At 44.5% G+C, this 21473-nt stretch overlaps 1 long non-coding RNA gene across 1 annotated transcript in view; it reads right to left on the bottom strand.

The window, feature by feature from the left end:
* The window catches only part of LOC142248931 (uncharacterized), an 82163-nt gene extending 61267 nt beyond the window's left edge, over positions 1 to 20896 (bottom strand). Inside the window, exon 1 of the long non-coding RNA XR_012724963.1 lies at positions 20794 to 20896. This is a non-coding gene — a long non-coding RNA (uncharacterized LOC142248931). The remainder of the gene's footprint in view (positions 1 to 20793) is intronic.
* Positions 20897 to 21473: the final 577 nt, after the last annotated feature.

Here is a 21473-nt window from a genome sequence, read left to right as displayed (position 1 = left end):
GATAGATAAATAGATAGATAGATAGAGGGATAGAGGGATAGAGGGATAGATAGATAGAGGGATAGATAGATAGATAGATAGATAGATGGATAGATAGATAGAGGGATAGATAGATAGATAGATAGATAGATAGCTAGAGGGATAGATAGATAGATAGATAGATAGATAGAAAGATAGATAGAGGGAAAGAGGGATAGAGGGATAGATAGATAGATAGATAGATAGAGGGATAGAGGGATAGATAGATAGATAGATACATAGATAGATAGATAGAGGGATAGATAGATAGATAGATAGAGGGATAGATAGAGGGATAGATAGATAGATAGATAGATAGATAGAGGGATAGATAGATAGATAGAATGAATGAACTTTTTAAAATTATTCACACCACATTTATCAAAGTGATGCACAATATTTGATACATTTATCGCAGCCTATATTACTACCATTTCTTACTCCACTTTTTACGTTATGGCGAGCAATATTTTGGCAACAAAACTATGACACAAAACCCTTATACCTGACCCCCAATAGAGTGAACGCTGCAGCTGTTGGTGAAGAATTCTTGACATTTGCTTTCTGCTTCTTCTTTCCTCAGATATTCGGACATTTTTTTTTAGTTTTCATCGCATTTTCCTAGGTTTTCTCCACCTGGCCTCTCGGCACAGATCTTGGCTCCAGTCCAGGAGATGGTAGAACGGGGGCTTCAGTGTGGGAGAATAAGACCCTTGTTATGACTTGGAAGTTTGCATTACTAGAAATAGCTCTGTCAATATTGTCGTAAAGGGGCTTAAAATAGTCCCATTGACTTGAGCTAAATGTCTGCGTCCGCCCGCAGCTGGCTCATTAACTTCGCCATCCTCGCAGGTGTAAATGTCCGTGTTTGGATAGAAAGTGTCAGATTATTCTTCAGATCTTGAAGCTCAAACCAAAAAAATTCAAATTCCGAAGACGCAGGTTCAAAGACGATTATAGAAATTCTCGCGCTGTTCGATTGAGACAGATTGTGGCGTTATATCACAAGTAATCACTTTTATCTGCCAGTGTAAAAGTGTGGGAGTGCATGAGATCACACGTGTACATGGCTGTGTCATGCAAGCCCACAATGAGGTAACATCGTAACCTGTGTTTTTACCAAAAACTATTGGACAACCTTTTTCAAAAGTTTGCCTTTTCTGATCTGCAAAAATAAAAAGTGCGCTCCATAGTGTAAAACCAAATGACAAAATACAGTTTGTAATAAGTGTATGCTCACCCCGTCGGTGCAAAGGCACAACACTGAGGAAGAACGTGAGGTTGGATAACCAAATCTCCTGTACGGCAGTTTTTCCACCTGTAAAACCAATTAGGGTCAAATTGCTGGTAGGCGCAAAAGAAGGATAAGAAGATCGCTGCCAATAAGTGTAACCAGAGGGATGTGTGGCGCCCTGGACAAGTCAAGGGCCACAGGTAACAACACACACACACACACACACACCCTCAGCAGTTTCACAGCAGTCATCCCCAGTGAGACCTGATTTCTTCCTCGGGTTCAGACAGACACACCAGGTGAGCGGAGTTAGGCAGATGGGCACGCCCACCGAGGAGTTTAGCTGGCCTGAGGCAGGAAACAAGCCCAGACAAGTCCAGGCAGAGAAAGAGAGAGGAGGTCTGCAGAGAGGCAGACGCAGACTGGGGCCTAGGGCCCTCATGTAGCAGTCAGGCAGACGGTAGTGGCCGTCTGCGAGAGCCGGGAAGACAGTCTGGTGGAACCGTAGGTAGCCGGGGCTGGGCGGTGGCCCACCGGTACTGAACCGGGGAGCCAGCTGGAAACCGGAGCGCAGGAGGAGCGTACGGAAGGTGCAGGAAAGGACTTACATTACCAACCTGGGGTCAGGGGAAAAACACCGCAGCCGTCTGTGGGACCCGTCCTTCCAGCCGTTTGTTTTACTGGAGACTCTGTGTTTATCATTGGCTGAGTGAGTACCACCGTGCCGTGCGGCACAGCGCTGCCCCCGCGACCCTGCACCTCACCAGGCCCCGTAACCCGCCTGCCATCCATCCCTACCCCATCACCGGGCCCCGGGACAACCAACCCCCTACCCACAGAGGGGAGAACTAACATCAAAGCTGCTCCCTGTCATCGCTCCCGGGATCCCCGTCCAGAGCAGCGGTGGTGTCACCAATATCACCACAACCGTGGGTGGCGTCACGGACAATATCCAATTCCCTCAATCAAATCCCCTTTTCACTCACGGGCGAGGAACGCCGCTCGAGTCCCCGGGATCCGGCCCACCGCTCGAGCCACCACCGAGCAGCGGCAGCAGCAGTCGGACCCGAGCAGTGGAAGAGCGCAGCGTCCCCTCCTCCGCCCGCGACAACTTGGCGTCACGAACAGGATCTTACTGCTCTGCCGTCTGGTAGAGGTGCGCCTTGTTACCGCCGGAGGTGTCCGGCCGAAAAATTGGAGAAGCCGCTATCTTGGGCGCGAAAAATTCCCGCTCGAGCGTCTTCCCGAGAAGTGGAGGCGCGGAAGCCAAAACCCCGCCCCTGTAGAGGAGGTGCCAGAGAGACACTAAGGGGGGGGGCGGATGGCGTCCGGCCGCATGTGAACCGAGGCTGTGGAAGCAGGGACGCCAGGACTCTGCCAGTATTTGGTTCCTGGAACACCGCTGCACGATATGTCCCGTCCGTCCGGCACCGCTGATGACGACGGCTCCGGAAGTCCGCCCGGCCGCAACGGCAGCGAAGCACCCATCCCGTTAAGGAATCTGGGCCCGTTCTTGGACTGGGGTCAAGGGGTGCTGCCCACTTCTTAGGGGCAGCATCAGGGCCAGGTTGTTTGGGTGGGTGACTGAAGGACCCGTTCCGTTGCCGTTATTAAAAGTGTTATGCCTCTCGTAAGGGAAGTTGTATAAAAAAAAAAAATGCATGCGTGAAAATGTTTTAAAATGTTTTATCTTTTTCAGTTTGTGAAAATAAAACCGGTGATGGACGGGCAGCCCGCGGACGGTCTGCATTTTACTAAGGGGGAATGTGGCGCCCTGGACAAGCCAAGGGCCACAGGTAACAACACACATACACTTCCCCACCCTCAGCAGTTCACAGCAGTCATCCCCAGTGAGACCTAATTTCTTCCTCGGGCTCAGACAGACACACCAGGTGGGCGGAGTCAGGCAGATGGACACGCCCACCGAGGAGTTTAGCTGGCCTGAGGCAGGAAACAAGGCCAGACAGAGAAAGAGAGAGGAGGTCTGCAGAGAGGCAGACGCAGACTGGGGCCTAGGTTGGACCCTAGGGCCCTCGTGTAGCAGTCAGGCAGACGGTAGTGGCCGTCTGCGAGAGCCGGGAAGACAGTCTGGTGGAACCGTAGGTAGCCGGGGCTGGGCGGTGGCCCACCGGTACTGAACCGGGGAGCCAGCTGGAAACCGAAGCGCAGGAGGAGCGTACGGAAGGTGCAGGAAAGGACTTACATTACCAACCTGGGGTCAGGGGAAAAACACCGCAGCCGTCTGTGGGACCCGTCCATCCAGCCGTTTGTTTTACCTGAGACTCTGTGTTTATAATTGGCTGAGTGAGTACCACCGTGCCGTGCGGCACAGCGCTGCCCCCGCGACCCTGCCACCACCGAGCAGCGGCAGCAGCAGCCGGACCCGAGCAGTGGGAGAGCGCAGCGTCCCCTCCTCCGCCCGCGACAGATGCAAAAAATATATTGAGTTAAAGCAAGCAGCATGTTTCCAAGCCAATGAAGATGCCCGAAAAAGAAATCTGATCAGTTTCGAAACGTGGTGGGTTTTAATTAATAAGAAAAATAATTTTTGCAATCCTCTGGTTACTCTCACTGACAGCGTTCCTCTGATCACTAATTTCTAATCTGCTGACTTTCTAAATGTTCATAAACCCCTTCAACCACCAAAATCCCATCTATGATAATTGTCACGATTCTCTGTGCAGAGCATCTTGCTTTTGGAGATGCTCTGCGGGACTTACTGATCTGGTAGTGTGTCTATTCCTTTGTGCAGAGCATCTTATCTTACCTTTGGAGATGCTCTATGGCGCCGTTTTTGATTGTGATCTAGCAACTTGGATACTACACAGAAGTCCAGGCTGGTTCTGGGAGGTGCTAGTTACTCAGCTGCTTTATCTTCCAGGTAATTGCTCAGGCTTCTTTACTGAGCATGCTCCCCCAGAACTCTGCCAGTTGTATTCTCTGGCTCTGCTGTGTTGCTGTAGTTTGTGTGTCTGCTTTTTCTGATTTTGGTATTCTGACCCTGGACTGTTAGGCTATGTGCCCACGGGAGCTTTTTGCTGCGGAGTTTGCCGCGGAAAACCTGCGGATTTATCTCGATTTTCCAGATAAATCTGCAGGTTCTAGCATGTACAGGCACTCCCCATGTTACCCTATGGGACATGGGGAGTGTCTGTGTCCACACTGCGGAAAGTGCAGCTGCGGAATGTCCTGCGGAGATCCCTCAGCCGCACCTAACTGCATGTCAATTATTCATGCGGATTTACTTGCAGAGATCCCGGCCCTCCGCTATGGAGATAGAGGCTGGGACGTCCGCAGGTAAATCGTGTGAAACTCCGCATGTTTCCCGCAGCTATTCCGCTGGAATCTCGCAGCTAAAAATAGCTGCGGATGCCGGCGGGCAGCTGCGGGAAACATGCGGCCGTACCTGCGGATACATCCGCAGGTACGAGCGTTCCGTGGGCACATGGCCTAATTGGACACCTCTTTGCCTGCTCCCTATTCCTGTTGTTTTTCTCCGGTTGTTGACCTCGGACCATTATCTGACCACGTCTCTGTCTGCTCCCTGAATCTATACACATTCTCCTGGAATTCTGACCCTCGGCCTGTGACCTGACTCGTCCCTGTTTACAAAACAAAAAAAAACCTAAAAGCCTCTAGAACATAAAATTTATTTAAATATTATTAAAATAGTAACATTAAGTAATGATACATCAGGACCATACCTATTAATGAAGTCACAGACCAATGTCATAACAAGGTGCATAAAGACCCACGGTGAGGTCCTAAATTGGGCAGTAAGCAAAGATGAGTGTGTGCGCTCGTGTCACTTCTACTGAAAAAAACAGTAAGGCTACACAGGTATTTGAATATTTAGGGACCAGAGCTTAGAATTCCCTAAACTTGCCCCTGCCTGTCAACGGAGGTTTTAATTCACCTGTTTTGGCTGCCCCCTTTCCTCGGCGGCTAGCCCTCAAAAGCCCTTGCCACTATCATATGAGTTCCAGTACCACCACCGAGTGCAAAGTGCTGAAAGATTTGTCACACAGTCATTTGTCCAGCTTAGGCTACGTTCACACATCAGTTTTTTTCCATCAGGCACAATCCGGAAAAAAACGGATAAAACGGATCCGGCGCCGGATCCGTTTTATCCCGATTGATTTGTATTAGCGCCGGATTGTGCCTAATGACCTTGCGTTGCATCCGACTTTTGATGATGGATCCAGCGTAATTACTCAATGCGATGGCCGGATGGAACGTTTCATTGAACGTTTTTTGTCTCTGAAAAAAAACCGTATCGCGCCGAATCCGGCGTGATTTACAATGGGAGCCTATGGACGCCGGATCCAGCATGATCCGGCGTGATTTACAATGGAATCCTTTGGACGCTGGATCCGGCGCGATGCGGCAAAAAACGGATGCGGCCGCCGGATCCGTTTTTTTAAACTGAGCATGCTCCAATTTATTGTAAAAAACAGATCCAGCAAAAAAAACGGATGCAAAAACGGATGCACCAGATCTGTTTTTGACGGATCCGGTATACCGGATACGTCAAAAAAAAGGATCCGGCGCATCCGTTTTTGCATATTCTGCGCCGGATCTGTTGCATCAGGCACACGCCGGATTGTGCCTGATGCCAAAAAACTGATGTGTGAACATAGCTTAGATACAGAATGGACACGTATGGTCAGAAGTCAGTCCCACCCATATGTATGATTGGGCCTTTAAGGATCTGACACATCACAAGTCTCCTCTCTATATCCCCTGATAAACCCTGGAAATGCTGGGGGGAAACGTGTCGGGATAAAGCAACTATCCTAGCAGATAAGCAACTAGGATCCTATAATAATGTAAAAAAGAGGAGAGGGAGGAGGGAGATGTAGCTGCAGCTTTTATTAAAACAGCAGAAGGGGGAGTGGAAAACAATAAAAGGAAACATATGATCTTAGCTCTTACATCCCATCAGGAAAAGTCTGCACAGTGAGTGAAAGAAACGGTCCCCAAATCTGCAAGTTACTCACATTTTTTGTTACACTACATTAATACACAGTGACAGCTGTGTAAAGAAACATTGTGGATAGAAGCAGTCATTACCGCCCTCATTTGGGTGGGGTTTACGCATTTTTTTGTATAAAGCAGCGTTTTTCGTTTTATGAGTGTTTTTGTAAGAAATAAGGAAAAGTGCACAAACAGAGGGGGACTTGGGAATGCAGAACCGCGTGGAGCCAGTGGTATGTCAGACTCCCAGATATTTTTAATCTGTGATATTTTTATTTGACAGATTATTTATTTCTCATTTTTCCAATCTGTGTGTTTAGAGGAGTCTGAGAACATTGATGACAAATCCAAGTTGTTCTGGTTTAGTGCATTCTGCAAAATGATATCTCAAGTTGTCAGAAACAGAGCATGTGTTCAGGGGCGTAAATCATATCCCGGCGTAACATTAAAATATCCCACCACACTGGCTCCATCTTCCTTCCATACTGCATGATACCAATCACAACTCCAACTGTATTAATATCACCCTCCATATTGATAAATATATTTTCATTTGGAGTGTTAGTGCAGTGAACCTCCTGTAATCTGGCATCCAGTAATCCGGAGAGTCTGATAATCTGGTCCTTGATTTTAGCAGAGAACAGAATTAGGAAATGATTCTCTAGTTTGATATCTCATTTTGTGTTGCCTTTATACTGCATTTTATGCACTTTACTGAACCATCCGATAATCTAGAATAGTTGATAATCCAGTAATATCAATATCACATCCCACTGGTGACAGATCAAAGAAATATCACTGTAAATCCACGTTTGATACAGTTTTATAAAATGCTTACTGATTCAACCACTTTCCATTTTTAAGAACTCTGGTATCAGAGAATGTAGATTATTGATTACAACATCGTTACTTTTGACAGCTAAGGGTTTGTTACACTTGCATTTTACAAGGAATGGACGAGTGCAATCCGATAAAACATCAGATTGCACTCGCACCAGTGTAAAATCATTGGGCAGAGTCCATTTGCGATTGATTTCTCATGCCATATCGGCCTAAGAAATGAATCGCAGCATGCTGTGTTTGGCAGCAATTCTCAGCTCACACGCACCCATACAAGTCTATGGGAGCGTGTGAAACATCACACTGCACTCACATGTCATCTGATTGCAGTGTGATGTACACAGAGACAGGCCGCGGAGGAGATGGGATAAAGTGTTCCCTTCCTCTTCTCCGCAGCTGTGATCCGATCGCAAGATCAGATCACAGTGGCATGACCCTCGGCTGACGCTCGCAGCAGTGGGTCATTAGCATAACACTTCCGATGCTCTCACATCACAAGCTATACACAAGTGGAACCGTACCTTAAGAGTTTGTTACACTTGTATCCAGTCTAGAAAATACTTTGTGAGCGAAACAGCCTGGACTATAGACTGATACATTTTACCTGCACTGATACATTGTATCAAATTATTAGGACATAAAAGAGTAGTAAGTGATGAGTATAGCTCAGAGATAACAATTGTTACAATTAGCTGTGCAAATTATTAGGTCCAGGGGGGACATATGTGCAATAAAGGGGCCCAAGAAGTAAGGGGGCCACTACCACCTGCAAAGCTGGAGGAATTGTGCATTATGATGATTTATCCATCTGCACCGCGTCCATATATTGTTATTGCACAGTGCTCCCAACAGTCCCATAGAAGATGAATGGAGCGGTGTTATTGTGTCCCATTCTAGAAGTTATCAGTCATCATACTATAAATGAAGAAAAGTGATAGCTTTTTACTTCCGTAATGCCCCCTTAAGATATTCTGGGCTTTGTGTGATTTTCTGGATTCCAGGATGATATATTTTACTGATACATTGTAACAAGCACTGGCGGACACAAACCGAAAAGGGCCCCTGTGCAAGAACAATATGTGGGCCCTTTATAGCCCAAGAGCTTATCAAAAAGCACAATGCCACCTGCTTTGGAGGTAGGCGTGGGCCCCTCTACCATTTGGGCCCTGAAGCGGTTGCTCCAATGATATGTCCACCCAAGGTATCAAGCAATACAGGCAAGATAGAACAAAGTGTTTCGCTGACAAAGGATTGTCTAGAATGGATACAATAGTAGCAAATCATTCACGGTATATTTGCAGACCATGCTGGGAGCTGTAGTTCAGCAGCAGCCGCTGGGCCTGACACTTTCCCATGCTTGCTCACAGGACGATGCCACTGTACCACAATTATCATTACTCTCCCCCTTGTTCCATATATCATTGTTTTTACCATCTGGTTCCCAGCAGTTCAGCGCCGTGCGGCGATTAATACAGCGCAGCTCTGAATGATCCGTGACAGGTGCATGTCTTCCAATAGACGGGTCCTCCCATCCTAATTACTGCATTTTACATTGGACAATTAATGTTCTGGGTATAATTACAGTAATAAACCAAATATTGTGCGGAGGGGAAAGACCTGAGGAACAGGAAGAGTGGACCGGGATGTCAATACTCAAAAAAATGCATTCAGTGCTCTGTCCCTCTATGTGCACGGAAAAGCTGCTGGGAGGGAAGCCTGCAATGAATTATACTTGTGGTCTGAAGCATGGCTGATCTGAAGCAGCTGCCTGCCCAGTGCTGGTGCCCACAGTCATACAGACATGATTTATATTCTTATTTCCACAACGCCCTCTAGTGGCTGCAGCGGGTATAAGGGTAAGGGTTTGAAGAAAGTTTCTAAACTGCAGAATGGAATGACAGGGGGTGGATCTGGCCCTGCATGATTGGCTGGACATCATTTTTAGACAGATCCACTGATGAGCTTATGTCTTTCTGCATTTGTCACATATCTTGGGAGTTTAGCAAAACTTGGGGGTCACCCTGCGAAGCCCTAGCACTAAAGAGGACAGCAGATTTTGCAATAAAAAATATTTGCATAAACTATTCCAGGTACCACATACAGTACAGACCAAACGTTTGGACACACCTTCTCATTCAAAGAGTTTTCTTTATTTTCAGGACTGTAGATTCAAATTGAAGGCATCAAAACTATGAATTAAAACACGTGGAATGAAATACTTAAAAAGTGTGAAACAACTGAAAATATGTCTTATATTCTAGGTTCTTCAAAGTAGCCACCTTTTGCTTTGATTACTGCTTTGCTCACTCTTGGCATTCTCTTGATGAGCTTCAAGAGGTAGTCACCGGAAAAGGTTTTCCAACAGTCTTGAAGGAGTTCCCAGAGATGCTTAGCACTTGTTGGCCCTTTTGCCTTCACTCTGCGGTCCAGCTCACCCCAAACCATCTTGATTGGGTTCAGGTCTGGTGACTGTGGAGGCCAGGTCATCTGGTGTAGCACCCCATCACTCTCCTTCTTAGTCAGATAGCCCTTACACAGCCTGGAGGTGTGTTTGGGGTCATTGCCCTGTTGAAAAATAAATGATGGTCCAACTAAACGCAAACCGGATGGAATAGCACGCCGCTGCAAGATGCTGTGGTAGCCATGCTGGTTCTGTATGCCTTCAATTTTGAATAAATCCCAAACAGTGTCACCAGCAAAGCCCCCCACACCATCACACCTCCTCCTCCATGCTTCACGGTGGGAACCAGGCACATAGAGTCCATCCGTTCACCTTTTCTACAAAGACACGGTGGTTGGATCCAAAGATCTCAAATTTGGACTCATCAGACCAAAGCACAGATTTCAACTGTTCTAATGTCCATTCCTTGTGTTCTTTAGCCCAAACAAGTCTCTTCTGCTTGTTGCCTGTCCTTAGCAGTGGTTTCCTAGCAGCTATTTTACCATGAAGGCCTGCTGCACAAAGTCTCCTCTTAACAGTTGTTTTAGAGATGAGAAGGTGTGTCCAAACTTTTGGTCTGTACTGTATTTGGCATAAATTTAGCCAATAGACTGGGCAGACTGACTATATGGGTATTATAGAAGAGCCGGAGAGCTCAAGGTCAAAGTGGCCACCAGACCAAGGTGACAATGGTGGCCATCATTGTCATTAGTAAAGGGCCCAGGGTGTTCATTGCTCGCAGCCAGATTATGCCCAGTCCACAACTATGGGATACCTGAAACTTTGCATGGGAGAGTCCAGAACTCCCATCAAACACATCAAAAACTGAATCTAGCACCGTCCGCCCCAATTTTAGGGACGTTCCCTGCACTCTCTCCTACATGGCAGCTCCAGATACCTGACACTGATGAATGGACATGTCTGTACCAACTTTTAACGGAAAACTTCCAGTGAAGTTTGTCATTTCTTTTCTCTGGAAGGATCATGAATATTTTTGGTTGGTGAGAGAGTAAACTGCAGGTTGTTCTCAAATCCAGCAAAGACAGAAAGTAACTGAAAGAGAAGGTTACACTCTGCTTCCAAGGTCGTTGCAGTGTTAATTTATATGATTAGATCTGTCCTTGATTCTTCCTGTTCTCTGGATGCAGCCTGCAGTGTAAAGAATGGAGGTTTTAATTCTGGTTGCCATGACTATATCTTTTGATATATTTAAAATATATCCTGTACCATTTTTTAACAATATTTAATAAACAAGTTTTTGAATGAAATTTATTAAAGGGAATCTGTCAGCAGGTTTTTGCTCCCCCATCTGTAGAGACAGATCCCCTGATTCCAGCGATGTGCCACTAAGGCTAGTTTCACACATCCGTCTTTTCCCCGTATCCGGCGCACTCCAGTACAGTGTGATAGAGTACAATGGCAGTGCGGCAACTTCCGGGTCACATGCTCCGGTCACATGACAGCATGTGACTGGAGCTTGTTGCACTGCCATTGTACTGTATACAGTGTACTGGAGTGCGCCGTCTCCACCAATCCGGCGACAGCCAGATGTGTGAAACAGCCCTTACTGAGCTGTTTGCTGTCATTTTGATACAATCATTGTTTTCTCTGCTGCAGATCTAGCAGTTATCCAGAGCTCATGAATATGCTGGACTACCTGCAGCATGCTAAGTAGTCCTGTAATGATAATCTACTGCTGATTAATCAGTGATTTTATCAACACAACACTAAGCAGCCCAGTAAGGCCAGTTTCACACATCCTTCTTTTTGCCGGTTTCGCGGATCCGGCGCGCTCCCGTACAGTGAATACAGTACAATGACAGCGCAACAAGCGTCAGTCACGTGCTGTCTTGTGACCGGCGCATGTGACCCGGAAGTTACAGCGCTGTCATTGTACTGTATTCACTGTACGGGAGCGCGCCGGATCCGCGAAACCGACAAAAAGAAGGATGTGTGAAACTGGCCTAAGTGACACATCGCTGGAATCTGGACCTCTGTCTCTACATTATGCTGCTCTCAGTATAGGTGGCAAAAACCTGGTGACAGATTCTCCTTTAAGAACCACCTTTTATTTGCCAAACTTTACAAAGCAGAACACTGGAAAACGTAGCACATTTATTAAGAGGGGCACGGATAAATTGGGCGCAACAGTATCTGTCTGCAGACCACAAAATTATTGTAAAAATGTGGTCTGCTACATAATTTGTGATTTATTTATCCTACTTCTCGTAATAAAAATTATAACCTCCACCTACACCCACCCCACAGCACATTCCATTTTAGTATACCCACTGGAATTTGGAATTTTCTGCAAGCTGCAGTGTATTTGCACAATACAAAAGTGTGTGGGGGGGGGTGCAATTTTGGATGTCGGAACAGATAGTTTTGGCAAAGTTAAAAAAAAAGTCCAACTTTGGTAGAAAGACTGGTTATAGGTAGAAAATACAAAAGTGCACATAGTGCAGATATAATAATAATAATTATTCATTTATATAGCACTATTAATTCCACAGCACTTTACATACATTGGCAACACTGTCCCCATTGGGGCTCACAATCTAGAGTCCCTATCTGTATGTCTTTGGAGTGTGGGAGGAAACCGGAGTACCCAGACTAAACACGCAAACACGGGGAGAACATACAAACTCCTTGCAGATGTTGTCCTTGGTGGGATTTGAACTGAGGACCCCAGCACTGCAATGCTAACCACTGAGCCACCGTGCCGCCCTAATCTAGGAGATAGGTCATACCAGGCAATAGAGCATACAGTAAAAACTCCTGGTAGCACTTTAGTGACCAAGGAAACCCCCCAGAGTCATAAAATCCTTCCAGGGTAAGAGATAACCATAAGGTGCCCATACACACCTGACCTGCTGAATGAGGTGGGCCTGAATAAATCGCAGCATTTGCCAGTCTGATCTGATTCATAGACCAGGCTCATGTATATTAAGACAGATAACTCCAGCACCCATCCACTATGCAGACAAGTGCACAGAGCTGAACGCAGACACAGTCTTATCCACAATTTCAGGATGTGATCGATACAATAAATTCATCTGTGGCTGCCCCTGATCTCTCCAAATGACATATGTAGGATGAAATATGGTTCCAAATCCATGGAGGAACATGTTCTCTTTTTAGGAACATAAACATGTCACACCAAACTTTGCTTTTTCTTTCCAAATATTTTGAGTTTATAGCATAGAATAAACTTTCTTGAAACTTTTTGAGGATTTATTGTCTCCTATAGGAAGGGCTTGTAGTATAAATCCGACCTGTAGGTGTCACTCTTGCAGCTGATGTCCATTCAAAGACTTGAATAAATGCAGTTATAGTGACTTTGAAAAGTTAACTAATGAGTGTCCATGACTACTTCTCCCAGATAGAGACCACTGTCCTATACTATAATTAACATATTCCCACCTTGCACTTTATTCCATAGAAGCAGAATATACTCTAATGTTTTCTCCAATTCCCCAATTTTGCCATAAGCTCTTTCCTTAATGCCCATATACTCAGGGGAAATCATACTATTGGTAAAATCTGATGCCAAGGAGGTAACAGGGCCAACTGTCACTTACAAGTAGCATTATTATTATTATTATTATTATTATTATTATTATTATTATTATTACATGTAAAATCCCGGGCTAACCCAATACATTGCTAATCATTACTGAAGAATTAGAGTTGGAGGGTTCACTCTGAGATGAGATACTGAAGATCCAGGGGCCCCTATACTTTTCTGGGCCCTTTACTATCTGTATTCACCCTGCAGAGATTTCAATCTAAAGAACAGTGTGAAATGCAGAAATATATTTTTATTATTATTATATTATAGTTCTAGATTCAAGATTTGCACTTATCAGTCATTTATAACCTATCCTAAGGATACACCATAGGGTTGGAATTACCCCTGCAGCTTTTTGTGACAATTTTGATGCAGTTTGATGATGTAGATCCAGAAGAAACAAGTCTAAGTCCTGCCTTTTTAATTCTCATTGCTTTGGCTTTTTATCAAAACCTGCTGTGTGACTCCATCCTCAATATTAAAAAGTATGGCAACCTTGTAGTGAAAATTCCTTTTAACTAAAATTGTTTCTGCAATTTAGGATTTATTTATACAATAAAAAAGAAAGCACCTTTTGCCTTCTATAACCTCAGTGTTGCACTGATTCTGCACCTTTTGCCTTCTATATCCTCAGTGTTGCACTGATTCTGCACCTTTTGCCTTCTATAACCTCAGTGTTGCGCTGATTCTGCACCTTTTGCCTTCTATAACCTCAGCGTTGCACTGATTCTGCACCTTTTGCCTTCTATAACCTGTGTTGCACTGATTCTGCACCTTTTGCCTTCTATAACCTGTGTTGCATTGATTCTGCCCCTTTTTGACTTCTATAACCTCAGTATTGCACTGATTCTGCACCTTTTGCCTCCTATAACCTCAGTGTTGCACTGATTCTGCACCTTTTGCCTTCTATAACCTCAGCGTTGCACTGATTCTGCACCTTTTGACTTCTATAACCTCAGTGTTGCACTGATTCTGCACCTTTTGCCTCCTATAACCTCAGTGTTGCACTGATTCTGCACCTTTTGCCTTCTATAACCTCAGTGTTGCACTGATTCTGCACCTTTTGTCTTCTATAACCTCAGTGTTGCACTGATTCTGCCCCTTTTTGACTTCTATAACCTCAGCATTGCACTGATTCTGCCCCTTTTTGACTTCTATAACCTCAGCGTTGCACTGATTCTGCACCTTTTGGCTTCTATAACCTCAGTGTTGCACTGATTCTGCACCTTTTGCCTTCTATAACCTCAGTGTTGCACTGATTCTGCACCTTTTGCCTTCTATAACCTCAGTGTTGCACTGATTCTGCACCTTTTGCCTTCTATAACCTCAGTGTTGCACTGATTCTGCACCTTTTGCCTTCTATAACCTCAGTGTTGCACTGATTCTGCACCTTTTGTCTTCTATAACCTCAGTGTTGCACTTATTCTGCACCTTTTGCCTTCTATAACATGTGTTGCACTGATTCTGCACCTTTTGCCTTCTATAACCTCAGTGTTGCACTGATTCTGCACCTTTTGCCTTCTATAACCTCAGTGTTGCACTTATTCTGCACCTTTTGCCTTCTATAACCTCAGTGCTGCACTGATTCTGTCGGGAGAGTTTCTAACCCTTATCTCAGGACTGTTATCTGACTTCTTCTGAGCTCCTGACAACTGATTTATGACCACATGAAGTAAACTGGATTTGATGGTCATAAATAAAATGAGTGGAGATCATAAGGGAGAAAAGAGTTATAAACTGTCCCCTTAGAAGGAGCTGCAGATAGCAATAGACAGTGCAATCAATACAGAGAATATACTAAGCAAAATGATGCAAAAATACATGCACGTGAGTAAAAAATGGTTCCTAAAGGGTTTCAGATCCTATAAATAAGTGTAAATTAGATAAAGCCCTAGCTGGATTGCACTTAGTATAAATAGACAATATGGAGGAGGATAATTGGGGACAAAATGCTTCTCTTCCCAAATTCATCAAAATTTCTTTTTTCCTGGTTCGCACAGTCTTTCACTTCTTAGAGCAGTAGTTTGTGCTGAGGAGCTGCTCTTCCCACCCAGACTGAGGTCACAAAGTATCAATTGTCGGCGAAGGTGATAGCTCCAGCTCTTCTGCCTTCTCCTTCCATGTCACCCCTTATTTATCCCCCTCTGCCTGCCATGCCTGGATCAGTCCCAGTGGGGAGCCACTTCTGCTCTGGTCATACTGCACATTTCTGCCTTGTATTTTATTTTTTCATTGCAGTATTTTTGTCCTGACCAGTCCAGAGCTGTGACCCGGAGGCTACAGAGTTTGCTGATTTTACTGTCCCACTGTCTAAATTGTTGGGTCATCTGCTGCTCACTCAGCTAAATCCTCTACAGTGAAACAGATCCAGTCCCCAAAAGAACAAACCCATCAATCATGAGTCCAATCTCTACTGCCTCCGACAAACACTGCAAGGGCTGCAATGCTGGGGCTAGTTTTGCATAGGAGGTATATATATATATATATATATATATATATATATATATATATATATATATAAATATATAAATATAACACACAGGTAAATAGTACATGTGTGTGTATATACACACCCGTATATTTGTATACCTACACTATTTGTTTATAAATAAATGCACTCTGCAATATACTTAGATCCTAGCAATCTACTATCTATCTATTTATCATCTATCTATTATCTATCTGTCTGTCTATATCAAATATATAGTATCTTATATACTACTACCCCCAGCATTGGAACCCTTGTAGTGATCGTCCCTGCGACATTTACTTTGCACTCTAATGCAGCACGAACTTTTTTTTTAGTGATTTTCTCCTGTCATTAACTTGTCTTCACAATTATTCTCAGTCTTTGCATTATCTACACTAATTCAATATCACCTTCTTGCATGCTCTAATTATACAAAAATAGCGTCCAGATTTGCAGGATATAAGACATCAAGCCCTTCCCCAATTATTCGGAGCATTTTATGGCTCTAGTTCGTTCTATTCGTTCACATTTCTGTTGCCAATAAGAAAAGAACCTAAGAACAGGACTCGAATTTGTAGCAGAACTGATAGAACCATAATATTATACAGGATGTTATATAACATTGTATGATGACATCAAAGATGATTAATAAGGAAATGGGCATTATATATAAATAATGCAGGCAGATAATGATAATTCCCCCGGTGGATAGCTTGCTGCTTTTACTGTGTATATTAAAAAAATATGTTATCATAATTGGTACAGGGAATATAGTCTTATTTTAATTGGGTTATATCAGTATTTATTAGATATACATGTAAATTTGTATTTTTATACATATATATTCATTTTATTTATGTCATTATTATTATTATTTTGAACACATCATATTTAATTTATTTGTGTACTTATTGTAACTATTGTATGCATCCTTATAGTTATAATAATTATAATGATACTTGTCATAATCCTTCATAGCTATCGTAAGCAATACTTATTATTGGTATTATTATACTTAACATTATTGTTAATTATATTTATAATATATTATTATAATTATATATTATAATGTCAGAACTATAATCATTATTATTATTTTACCAGTGAAATGTACCTCATTGACTTGTAATCTCCTATAATAATCCCAGATCAACTGATATAAACTGTAAATAACCATATTAAAATAAAATAATAGTTGTAATAGTTGTAATAGTCAGTAACACTGACCCTTGGGGACGTTTTCTCCTTCTTTTATGCCTCCTTCTGTGTAATGCTGTATTACCGGGTTATCGGGTTACTATCTCTATTGCATTCCCAGTATACAGAATAAAGAACCATGAATGTTGAGGGCACATCCTCATGATATATATATATATATATATATATATATATATATATATATATATATATATATATATATATATATACATATACATACATATATATATATATATATATAATGTATGTGTATATATATATATATATATATATATATATATGTATATATATATATATATATATATATATATGCTCTCCCTACCATACAATACACCCATACGCTGTAATGGTTTGGAGAGCAGACAGGTCATAGTTCACCTCTGTATATAGTGAGATTGTTTGATATGTTCAGTCCAGAGAACACTCAGATCTCTGTAAAATTATAATAAACTGATATATACACAGTCTTCACCTGCTGACAAGAGGCTAATGTCCAATGTTGGCGCAATCTACCCTCTAAAATGCACCAGGCAGACTATTAGGTTAATGCTATATGTAATGACTGGAAGCAAAATACTTGTTAGGTGGTGGATACATCACTGATAATCAATATGTTATTATTATTATTATTATTATTATTAATAATAATAATAATAATAATAATAATAAAAAATATTGTGATCATGAAAATATGTGATATATTATTATATGAACTAGAAATTGATAGAAGTCTAGCATTTATGTCTACCCCTTGATAATGAAGAATGTGCTATTATTTTTAATAACTGAAGCCCCTCTCCTTGATAATGACTTAAGTTCCACCCCTGCCAATAACTGAAGCCCCTTCTCCCTTGATATTGCTGAACCCTCACTCCTTGATAACTGTAGCCACACCCTCTGATAACTAAAGTCCCTCCTCAGATAATGACTGAGCCCCCCATGATTATTGAAGCCCCTTCCCCTGATAATAACTGAAGCCATTCCCCCGATGACTAAGCCCCCTCCCCCATGATGATTGAAGACCCTTCCCCTGAGAATGACTGAGCCTCCAACCCCACCCCTATGATGACTGAAGCCCCTTCCCCTGATAACTGAAGCCCCACCCCTAATAGCTGAAGCTCCTCCCCTAACAATGACTGAGCCCTTCTTCCTGATAATAAATGAAGACCCCCCTCCTTGATAATAACTGAAACCCCACCCCCTGATAACTGAAACCACTCCCCCTTATAATAACTGAAGCCCCACCCCTTCATAATGACTGAAGCTCCATTCTGACATAACTATCCACTATACCTAGGCTTAAGTTATATCCATTTCATAATTATCTTGGGATAATGAGATAATTTTTATTTACAGGTAAGACTAAGAAGTTATTTAAACCATCTGGATTTGTATATTGCTAGTATTCATAGTACCCAATGAAACTATTATATTGACTGCACATTACAGAGTAACATCTGTTGAATATCTATTACATTTTATATTAATTATTATTATTATTATGTATAATATGAAAAATATATAGTTTTCGGAGAAGCCAAATCTTACAAGGTGCATTTAAAGAGGTTGTCCACTACTTTAACATTAATGGCCCATCCTTATGATGGTCATCAATCCCTGATTGGCCGGGATTGAAACCCAGGACCCCGCCCATAAGCCCATAAGCCGTTTCCAATGTTGGCGGCGGCAGCCAGTGGCCGGAAATGCTCAGTTTTGGAGCTGCCCCTTCTGATAGTAGCTACGGCTGGGTACTGCACAACGCCTCCTTTTGATTTGAATGGGAGGCGGATGTGCAGTACCTGGCTGCAGCCGCTATAGGTTGATGGGACATCTCCATAACTGAGCATTTCCGAACACAGCCAGCTTTGAGAACTGCTGATCAGCAGGGGTGTTGGGTGTCAGACTCTAGACTATCAGACATTGATGACCTATCCTAAAGGCTGCTTTACACCAGACAATCTATCGTGCGATAGATCGTCGGGGTCACGGTTTTTGTGACGCACATCCGGCATCGCTGGCGATACTGGCCTGTGTGACACCTCCTAGCGACTCAGTATCGTTCACAAATCGTGAGTCGTGTACTGCTCGCTAGGTTCTATAATATTGTTTAAATTAGTTGTTCATCGTTTCCAGGGTAGCACACGTCGCTCCGTGTGACACCCCGGGAACGATGAACAGCAGCTCACCTGCGTCACGCGGCCGCCGCCGGCTATGTGAAGGAAGGAGGTGGGCGGGATGTTTACGTCCCGCTCATCTCCGCCCCTCTGCTTCCATTGGCCGGCGGCCATGTGACGTCGCTGTGACGCCGAACGTCCCTCCCACTCCAGGAAGTGGACGTTCGCCGCCCACAGCATGGTCGCACAAGAGGTAAGTAGTACGTGTGACGGGGGTTACTGACTTTGTGCGACACGGGCAGCGATTTGCCCGTGATGCAAAAAGGACAGGGGCGGGTACGATCGATTGTGAAATTGCACAATCGGTCGTACCGTGTCAAGCAGCCTTAAGGATAGGACCTCTTTAAGAGAAGAAATGGTACAGACAAGGAGACAGGGTGCAAGCAAAAGCAGAAAGGGTTTATTCAAGAGAGATATGGTGTAGGTATAGGGAAGCTGGGTGTAACAGGAGCAGCAGAGAGAGAGGATGCAGGCAGATAGAAGCTGGGTGTAAACAGGAGCAGCAAGGAGATAGACGATGCAGGCAGATAGAAGCTCGGTGTAAACAGGAGCAGCAAGGAGAGAGAGAGGCTGCAGACAGAGGGAAGCTGGGTGTAAACAGGAGCAGCAAGGAGAGAGAGAGAGGCTGCAGACTGAGGGAAGCTGGGTGTAAACAGGAGCAGCAAGGAGAGAGAGAGGATGCAGGCAGATGGAAGCTGGGTGTAAACAGGAGCAGCAAGGAGAGAGAGAGAGGCTGCAGGCAGAGGGAAAGAGGGAAGCTGGGTGTAACAGGAGCAGCAGAGAGTGCAGGCAGATGGAAGCTGGGTGTAAACAGGAGCAGCAAGGAGAGAGAGAGAGGGTGCAGGCAGAGGGAAAGAGGGAAGCTGGGTGTAACAGGAGCAGCAGAGAGAAAGAGGGTGCAGGCAGATGGAAGCTGGGTGTAAACAGGAGCAGCAAGGAGAGAGAGACGGTGCAGGCAGAGGGAAGCTGTGTGTAACCAGAAGCAGCAGAGGCTGCAGGCAGAGGGAAGCTGGGTGTTAACAGGAGCAGCAGAGAGAGAAAGGGTGGAGGCAGAGGAAATCTGGGTGTAATGGGAGCAGCAGAGAGAGGGTGCAGGCAGATGGAAGCTGAGTGAAACAGGAGCAGCAGAGAGGGAGAGGGTGCAGGCAGAAGGAACCTGGGTGTAAACAGGAGCAGTAGAGAAAGAGAGAGAGAGAGGGGGGGTGCAGGCAGAGGGGTGAGATAGGAGCAGCAGAGAAATAGTGGAGGCAGAGGGAAGCTAGGTGTAACAACAACAGCAGAGAGAGAGGGTGCAGGCAGAGGGAGGCTGGGTGTAACAAGCAGGATTGAGAGAGGGTGCAAACAGAGGAAAACTGGGTGTAAACAGGAGCAGCAGAGAGCGAAAGGTTGTAGGCAGAAGGAAGCTGAGTATAGGAGGAAAAAGGCAGCAGCTCTGTGGCCACCTAGTGTCAATGCAGGGTGCAGGCAGAGGTAACCTCGGTGGAACAGGAGCAGGCAGCATCTCTGTGGCCACCCAGTGTCAGTGCAGGGTGCAGAGCCCACTGGCAGGAGAGCTCTGACCAGTGTTAGCTGCTTTTGCTCTGGGGCAGGACTGAGCTTTCTGTGTATACTGCAGCTTTGTCCATAGAGGCTGCTCTTGCTCTCCTGGATAGGCTTGTGCCCTTGCCCTGCCTGGCAGTGACTCACTCCACGCAGATCGACCCCCCAGCTGCTCCCTGAAACGCCCCCGGATCAGTGCACTGAGCTAAGGAACAGACTGCCCTATGGTAAGCAGAGCTGTTCACTAAAGCTGGATGTAGCAGAGTTGAGCAAGATTCAGGGACGTAAGTACTGCTGTATAGCCGATCTCACCCGCAGCTGTGCACCTGATGCCCGGATCCTGCCGCACAAGGGACCCATCCACGCGTGAAGCTGCCTGGGATGTGTGGGGAAACCTTCGTGTTATCTGCAGCCTCCAGCACTGGTGTGGATCCTCCCTAATAATAAGCTAGTTATAAAGTATCCTGCAAGGTGAGCGCTGCCAATCTCTGCGTGCCCCTGGCACCGGGCACAAATAGGGCAGGCTGGATTGCTGGAGCTCGGGGGGCTTCCTGAGGGGTCGATCAGGGCTTTGCTTTAATTGTAAAGATTAATTCAGTAATTACAGAGACTGGGAACTGAAGTCCCAGGGAGATATTGATCGCAGGAGAAGTTATCTGTGCCCAGGAGTCAGTGGCCATAATGCATTTAGAATAGGAAGCTGCTCTAATTATATATATAAATATGTATATACAAATGTAGCAGAACTGATCAGATAATTGTGGAATATGTCTGCAGGTAAAGCTGATGCAATACCTACATTAACCCATGCACTTCCAACAAATTCAGCTCTGCTGCATCTGGATAATAATTGTGGGGGGGGGGGGGGGGTGAAGGGGGTGCTGGTATTAGGTTGTCAAAGATAATATTGTTGCGTATATATAGTTTTATCTCTTACAATCCTTCTTATTACATTTCTTAACATTAGAGTCCGTAATAAAACTTAATGTAAA

This window comes from Anomaloglossus baeobatrachus, chromosome 8 (genome assembly GCF_048569485.1).
Source record: "Anomaloglossus baeobatrachus isolate aAnoBae1 chromosome 8, aAnoBae1.hap1, whole genome shotgun sequence".
NCBI lineage: Eukaryota > Metazoa > Chordata > Amphibia > Anura > Aromobatidae > Anomaloglossus > Anomaloglossus baeobatrachus.
The sequence above is the reverse complement of the archived record's forward strand: the minus strand, read 5'-3'. Positions and strand labels throughout refer to the sequence as shown.